Source organism: Schistocerca nitens, chromosome 6 (assembly GCF_023898315.1).
Source record: "Schistocerca nitens isolate TAMUIC-IGC-003100 chromosome 6, iqSchNite1.1, whole genome shotgun sequence".
Lineage (NCBI taxonomy): Eukaryota > Metazoa > Arthropoda > Insecta > Orthoptera > Acrididae > Schistocerca > Schistocerca nitens.
The window spans coordinates 488,140,261-488,148,380 of record NC_064619.1 but is presented as its reverse complement, the minus strand read 5'-3'; the positions used below and the strand labels follow the sequence as shown (position 1 = coordinate 488,148,380).

The following is an 8,120-nucleotide window of genomic DNA, read 5'->3' as shown; positions in this document are numbered from 1 at the left end:
CAGTATACTCAAGGAGGGTGCGCGATAGTGAATGAAAATTTGTCATGCCAAACTCGCTTGAATGGTTAAAATTAAAATAATGACATTGAAAACCAGCTTAGATTTAGCTGAACGCTTATCTAAATTTACTAAAATGACAACAATTAGTAAGTTATCATCTAAAGAAAGATCATTGTGGTGAACTGTGAATCGTGCAGATGGAATGAATAACAGAAGGAACCAGGTTGGGGAAAGGAACCTCTCGGCCACCCCGGCCGGCCCTTATTCCGCCTCAGTTACCCTGTGTCGGTGACTGCTGTGCAAACACTTTCTCCACGTACGCGTACACCATAATTACTCTACGAGGAAAACATTGGGGTTATACTCGTCTGGTGTGAGACGTCCCCGGGGGTATCCACCGGGGGCCGAACCGCACAATAACCCTGGGTTCGGTGTGGGGCGGCGGTGGGGTGAGTGGACTGCTGTGGCCTGTTGTGGGGTTGTGAACCACTGAGGGCTACGGCGGGGCGAAGCCTCTCCACCGTTTCTAAGTCCCCAGTTGCATATAATACAATACAATACAGTGTATTATATCATAACAAAGAAGAAACACTAGGATTAGCAGGCGAGCAGAACGACAAATCTGATAGTCATATGGAAGATCGAGCCATTTTTTTGCTACTTTAACGAAAGTAGTGGACAGAAATTATGTAGAAAATTTATATGTTTGAGCTGTCCTTGTTCATTTAAAATGAGTCCATCTTTGTGAGTAAAATATTTAAGAATCCCCTATTGTTTTAGCAGGTCAAGTATGAAATCTGTACTCTCTTTATGCAAACGTTGTAAGTCTTCTAGTCTGCCTGCTGTGTGTTGTAGAAGATCTTCAGCAAAAGTGGAACTGTTCACATTTCTATCACCTCTACTTAGCACATGATGTTTATTTCTTCCTTTAAACATTCTTCTAGTCTGTCCTATGTAGTAGTTACGACAGTCATTAAATGTAATTTTATAAACCCTAGAGTTTGTGAGACGATCTTCTTGTGCTCTGATAGAGTGAGTATATTTTTGTTGTAGGCTATTGTTCACAGGAAAAGCAACTTCGCAGCCACATTTCTTATTTAGCAGTCTACTTAGTGCTATAAATTTTATAGACATTGAAGCCATGGTAAAATGGTTTTAATAAACCTTCCAGTTTCCAACTGAGTGGCTGTTTACTATTTGTACAAGAAGATTTCACTGCTCCAGCCAAGTAAAAGATTTTAAAATTTTCTGGAACATAAATTAAGGACAGAGAATATATAGAAAAGCTGGAAACGTTGTTAGTATTCAATTAAAATAGGATTTAGTCATAAAGAGCGCTTCTGAAGACACTAGAAGCGATTCTGGAGCGAGTTTTCACTTCTGTGCCCGCGACGACATAAGAAGGGATGTTAGTTGGTCGTTGTCAGTCTTACAAAAATGTGGCTACGCTCTGCTGTGAATCTTTTCGCGTTCGCTTAAGCCTCGGATAATGTTAAGTACTGCTTGTGTTTCTGTCGAATCGTATATTGCGTATGACTTGTGAAACTGCGTAAAAGTAAACTTAATTGGATTAATATTTTATTTGGAAAGCCAGTGTTCCTTATTGGTATTTTGCTTTGTGTGCCACATCACAGCGCACTCAGCCCTTCTATCGGTTTAGTCGAACTGTCTTCTAACGGACGTTATTAAAATTAAATTCGTCACGACATACAACGGACGTTAAGAACCGAGACGAGATGAATAACAGAAAGTCGTCCTACAAATCTAACACTCTGATTCCATTTTATAATCAAGAGCAACGATGCCATTTTGTTGTTATATAATGAACTAAATATTTTTTTGGGGGGAGGGGTGCGATATATATATGTTTTCATAAAGAACATCTGCAGTCACATAAGTCACACTGATAGGTCACACTATATTCTGATTAACAACGTGCTTTTACGACTATGGAACGCAATACGTGTGACTTTGTAAGTTTCCAGAGGAATATGACACTTGAGGTCACTAGAGGTTACGCAAATTCTGTAAATTACAAGTTAGTGGTTTGTGGTCGTGGTGCTTGCACCTTATATCAGACAATCTCGCAGCCAAGACAAAGTGAACTAACAATTATTATCCTCTAATCACTGTAACACGGCTCGCGTTTGTGACAAAGAGAGTAGTCCTGCTGGAAGATACCATCGCCATTGGTGATGGCATCGAGTATGAATGGATACAAGTATTTCGCAGTAATCAACCAGTCGCAGTGCCCGTGATGGCCTAAAATAGTAGCACAGGTCCGGTAGAGGCCAGGCGAATGACCCCATGGAATAATACTTCCCTCACCGTTCTGCTGCTGTGCCACGGTGAATGTTTCGAGCAGCCTTTAGCCTGAATAAACTGCTTTTCCTGAAACGACCATCGACCTGATATAACAACAAACGTGATTCATTCAACCAGACGACTCTTTTCCATTGGTCCATGAGGAAATCTCGATGATCCCTTGCCTATTGCATTTGTAACTGAAAATATCGTTTGGTGGACGTGGGTCACATTTGCTGGCGAGTCTCATGCTCAACGAAGTGTTTAGAACGGTGTGCTCCGAAACACATGTGGTCACTCCAACATTGTACTCTGCATTCAGTTCTGCAATAGATCTCCGCCTATCCACTTTACAGAGAAGACCACCTCTGACCTCCACGATCCGTATGATATTGCCGTTCCTGTGTTGTTCAGAAGTACGTCCGGACATGCATGGACGTCCAAATTAACAGGCACTGCGGTGACTACAGCCATTACGAAGTACATGAAATGTGTTCGCAATTGCGAGAACGAGGAACCATAAGCTGTATATGGGAATGACAACAATTAAAATTGTTGTTGGACTGGGACTCGAATCTAGATTTACCACTTTACTCGAGCGGTCGGCGTAACCGCCTTTGCTACTCGTACACGCTCACGGCCAGACATAGACTTCCTTATGTCTCCATTCCTGCCTCATAACCCGTCCTCGCACTTGCATTATACAATTCCCGTACACGGGAGGCCATTTTAATTGAAAGTCAGTACCTTATATCGACGGATAAATATGATATTGCAGTACCTTTCTTGTTAAGAAGAACGGTGCAATACTGCAATAATATATTTATCAGCCGATACCATGCAGTAACTTTCAGTTGAAATGTCCTCCCTTGTACGGGAATTACTTATTGTGTGTAAGAGTACAGGTTGTGATGCAGGAACGCTGACACGTTGAAGTTCGTGTCTGGCCTTGAGTCGTGCACGGATAGCCAAAGAGGTTAAAAGTGAGAAAAGTCCGGAAAAAATTTTCATTGTCATCCTCTTACACAGCTGATGGTTGTTCTTATTCGCAACTACGAATACACTTCATGTGTTCCACGATCTGTAGTGAGGCATGGACGTCAAGCGCCTTGTCACCTACACGATTTTTCTAAGTCCTTCAATCACTTTCGATAGACGCTCAAGGCAGTAGACGTAACAGAACCGCCAGGTTTGCTGCTCTTGAGATGATCGTTAGCAGGCACCAGGTCATTCAATCTGTCATTTTTGTATGTCGCTTATTTAACTGGATATCCCCATTTACAGCTCTTACCGTCAATGGAACGATACACTATTCGACTCTGCGTTTATAAAATTTCCGTTTTTCGTCGTCTGCCCGCAACGTTATCAAGCGGCTTTCAGTCTCGCCGTGGGCAATGTTCACAATGTTTCGTTTTTTAATACGTGTTCTATCTTCTAAGCCCTCTGTTTCCCTGTCATTACACTCAAGTAAGCACATTATATTCTTCTATCGTCGTGTAAGGAACATAAACGGCGTCAATTCGCTACAGAACGGTGACAAAGATCTCTAATAGAAAATAGAATCTTACAGTTGGAGGCAATATGTCGTCTCCGTCACAGTTACTCAAGTTTCTCAAGAAAATATTACATATCCATGTCACGGCCGAATAGCGAAACATTAGGATCAGATTACAGTTTGTTAATCTTACGGCTATATAGAGTGCGATAAGTGCGAGTAGTTTATAATCCAACACTCTCAAACAAAAAAGCTTTTAGCGAGGTTACAAGTGTAAACGACCATAGGTACGGTTCAGCTGATCCCAAGTGACTGCAATACCACCTCCGAAGGGTCGTAGAAAGAAGCAGATGGGAGTCTCTTCTAGGTGAAAATGCTAGTTAAGTTATCTCTGTTGTCTGTCATGTGTCAATAAATATTCGTTTTTAAGACAGAGGTTCCGGCAGTGTGTGTTATGATTTCAGTGGTTGGGCCTCAAATTTTACCTGCGGACTGTGCACTCACAATGCATGGAACGCCATTACCTTGTCTTAACACAATTATCTTCAATAATATTTGAGCACATTTCTCGTGGAGAACAGCGGTTTTTCTCAGTACTTTAAAATGGACATGAACAGACTCGACAGCAAAGAACCTGAATTTTTGTGGTTGCCGGGCTCGGTCGATTACTGACCATCCCCAGACCTCATACAAAGTTAACAGGCCAACTGAACGAAGTTGGCGTTACAGTCTCCACGAACGCCACAGGTAACGACAAGAATTAAAGTACCTTGCTGTCGAGACTGTTTACGATCCTTTTAAACAATTGTCTTGCTTTCACAAGTGTGATGCATCAGCCCTCCATACAACACAGTGGATTCCGAAGTAAAAACTATTCCACGGTCCCAGAGAGAGATTTCATGCACGATTTAATACCTATAAAACAATTTGTAATTTACCAGTAGGTGGTTTCTGAGTTCTGAGCTTGCGCTATATATCATTCGCCTTATATACACAAACGGCCTCAGCGATAGGGTAGGCGGCAATCTGGGACTGTTCCCTCATGACGCTCTATAGTGTTCCGAGAAAGTGTCGTCGGTCAGTGACAAAATGAGGATACAGCAGGAGACAGAATTTCTGTTTGGTATGATGAATGGAATATTGCTCCAAACATAGAAAAATGTAGGTAAGCAGATGGTCAGGAAAAACAATCCTGTAGTGTTCAATACAATATCAGTTGTATGTTGCATGACACAATCTTATCGAATAAATATTTAGGGGTAATGTTGCAGAGCGATGTGAAATTGATCAAACAAGGCCGGTCGGTAGTAGGGAGGGCAAATGATCAAATTCAGTGTACTGGTAGTATGCTAGAAAACTGTAGCTCTTCTATAAAGGACACCGCGTGTAGAAAACTACAACGATCCATTCTTCTGCTGGAGTGTGCGGCATCCACACAAGGTCGGAGTAAAGGAAGAAATGGCAGCAATTGAGAGGTGTTCTGTTAGATTTGCTACCGGTACATTCGATCAACGTTCTTCGGGAGTACGTCGTGAACTGAAATGAGAATCCCTGGATGGAAGAAGATGTCGCTTTTGGGAAAAATTACTCAGTAAAAAACTGAAAACCGATATTACCAGGTGACTGCAGAACGGTTCTACTGCCACCAAGTTACAACTCGCGTAAGTACTGCAAAGACAAGAGATATTAGGGCTCGCATTGATGCATACATTCATTTATCCTCACTCCAATTGCGAGTGGAACCGGAAAGGGAATGACTAGCAGTTTATCAAGGCACCTTCCGCGATGCATCGTATGGTGGATTTTGTAGTATGTATGTAGATACAACAGCAGTTCCGAGTGGCATGGATTCCACAAATCTTTAGGTAGGTTTCTGGATGTACGTGACGCAGGACATACGTGCAGAGGTCACACAGTTACTGTAAATTACAGGCCACTACACTGTGGGTATGGACCCGATGCCCGATAGCGTCCCAGTTATTAAATTTAAAATGTTCCCGGTAAATTAAACTTTCGAAGAGATTTCAGGATTGCTGCCGGTTGTCGCAAACTTCACTCCACGATATTTCAACTGGACACATTCCACTCATCTTCACGTGAGCCATCGAACACTGACGAAAACTTCTTTTCTCTTTATTGTTATTTCATGTCTCAATGAAGCGGGCCGGCAGTGGCCTACATATGCCGCTCTTCGGCCAACAGACACAACAGATAGGCATAGAAGACAGAGAAACACAAAAAGCATGCTCATACATGATGAACAATTCACAATATATTAGAAGTCGTTCGACGGAAGGCACTGTACACAAAGGGTGTCACCAGCTGAACAGACGAAGACGTCGAGTTGGTGACGCGAACGTAGGAGAACACTGAAGAAACCACTGCAGCACACAACTGAGAAACACTCATGCACGGAAACACTGATGATGATCATCAAGGAAGCTCTCGAAGGGGGGGGGGGGCTGCCTCCAGGTGGAAGGGAGAGGTAGGAGGACGTGAAGGAAGGTGGTGGAACCAGTGGGAGAAAGAAGGGAGAGTGGGGGAGGGGAGAGGGGAGGGGTTGGAAGCCCGGGGAGGGGGCGGGAAGTGGGAGATGTGGGAGACAGAAGGGGGAAAAAGGAAGGTGAGGAGGGAGAGAGGGAGCCCTGGGGGAAAAAGGAAGGATATGGGAGAGTCAGAGCTGGTAGGAGGGGTAGTCAAGGACATCATCAGGTAGGGAGAGTTGGCGGAAGCCAGCTTGAGCAAAGGTATGGACGGTTTGAAGATGGAGAGCAGGTGGGATGAAAGAATACAGCCGCAGCGGTGGGCTGGGATGGGCGTGGATGGGAGATACAAGCGGGTGTGGGGGATCGAGTTTTCGGGAGATGTAAAGGATCCATATCCGTTTGATTAAAAGGAGAAGGTGCTGGAAGGGAATCAAGTCATATAGGAACCGTTTGGGGGATGGGAGACGGATGCGATAGGTGAGGTGAAGCATGTGGCGTTCAAGGATTTGGAGGGAGTTATAGTAGGTGGGAGGGGCAGAAATCCAGGTGAGATGGGCATAGCAGAGGATGGGGCAGATAAGGGATTTATAAATGTGGAGGATGTTAGAGGGGTCCAGACCCCATGTGCGGCCAGAGAGGAGTTTGAGGAGGTGGAGTTGGGAGTGTGCCTTGCCTTGGATTGTTTGGTGATGGGGGCTCCAAGAAAGGTGATGGTCAAGAGTGACACCAAGGCAGTCGAGGGTGGGGCTGAGGTGAATAGGATGGCAATAGATTGTGACATAAAAGCCAATGAGGCAGAATGAAGGGGTGGTTTGGCCTACAATGATGCCCTGGGTTTTGGAAAGCTTGACCTTGAGCAGCCACTGGTTACACCAGTTGGTGAATCAATCAAGATGGTATTCGAGAAGGTGCTGGGAACGTTTCAGAGTGGGGGCAAGGACAAGGAAGGCAGTGTCATCAGCGTGCTGGAGAAGTTGGATGGGGGGGTGGGGTGAAGGTGGCAGTGTGTCTGCTGTATACAGAAGATAGAGGGGAGAGGATAGAGCCTTGGGGCGCACCGGCAGAGGGATGAAACGTGTAGGAATCTGTGTTATGGATGGTGACATAGGAAGGACGGTAAGAAAGGAAGGAGGCCCTCAGACAGGCATAGTTAATAGAAAGGGCAAAGGTTTGGAGCTTGGAGATCAGAATGCCATACACAGTCATAGGCACACTCAAGGTCAAGAGAGAGGATGATAGCAGAGTGAAGGGAATTTAGTTGTTCAGAGAGGTGGTGAGTGAGGTGAAGGAGAAGGTCATCAGCAGAGAAGGATGGTCGAAAGCTATATTGGGCAGAAGGAAGGAATCAGTGCTGGTGGAGATGTCGGTGGATGCATCGGGTGAGGATGGATTCCAGCACCTGGGTGAAGACTGAGGTAAGGCTGATGGTGTGGAAGAATGAGACAGCAGAAGGCGGTTTGTCAGTTTTTAGGAACATAGTTATCCAGAAGGTTTTCCACAGCTTGGGGTAGAAGCCAGTGGACAAGACCACAATATAATATACCGAGCGAGGTGGCGCAGTGGTTAGCACACTGGACTCGCATTCAGGAGGACGACGGTTCAATCCCGTCTCCCGCCATCCTGATTTAGGTTTTCCGTGATTTCCCTAAATCGTTTCAGGCAAATGCCAGGATGGTTCCTTTGAAATGGCACGGCCGATTGACTTCCCAATCCTCCCCTAACCCGAGCTTGCGCCCCGTCTCTAATGACCTCGTTGTCGACGGGACGTTAAACACTAACCACCACCACCACCAAGACCACAATATAGTCAGGCCAGGGTGGAGAGGAAGGAGGCG

General features: G+C 44.8%; 1 non-coding gene across 1 annotated transcript; it reads left to right on the top strand.

The window, feature by feature from the left end:
* The first annotated feature begins 7,830 nt into the window (after positions 1-7,830).
* Trnaa-cgc (transfer RNA alanine (anticodon CGC)) lies at positions 7,831-7,903 on the top strand. The gene has a single exon. It is a non-coding gene; the product is annotated as a tRNA-Ala (tRNA).
* Positions 7,904-8,120: the final 217 nt, after the last annotated feature.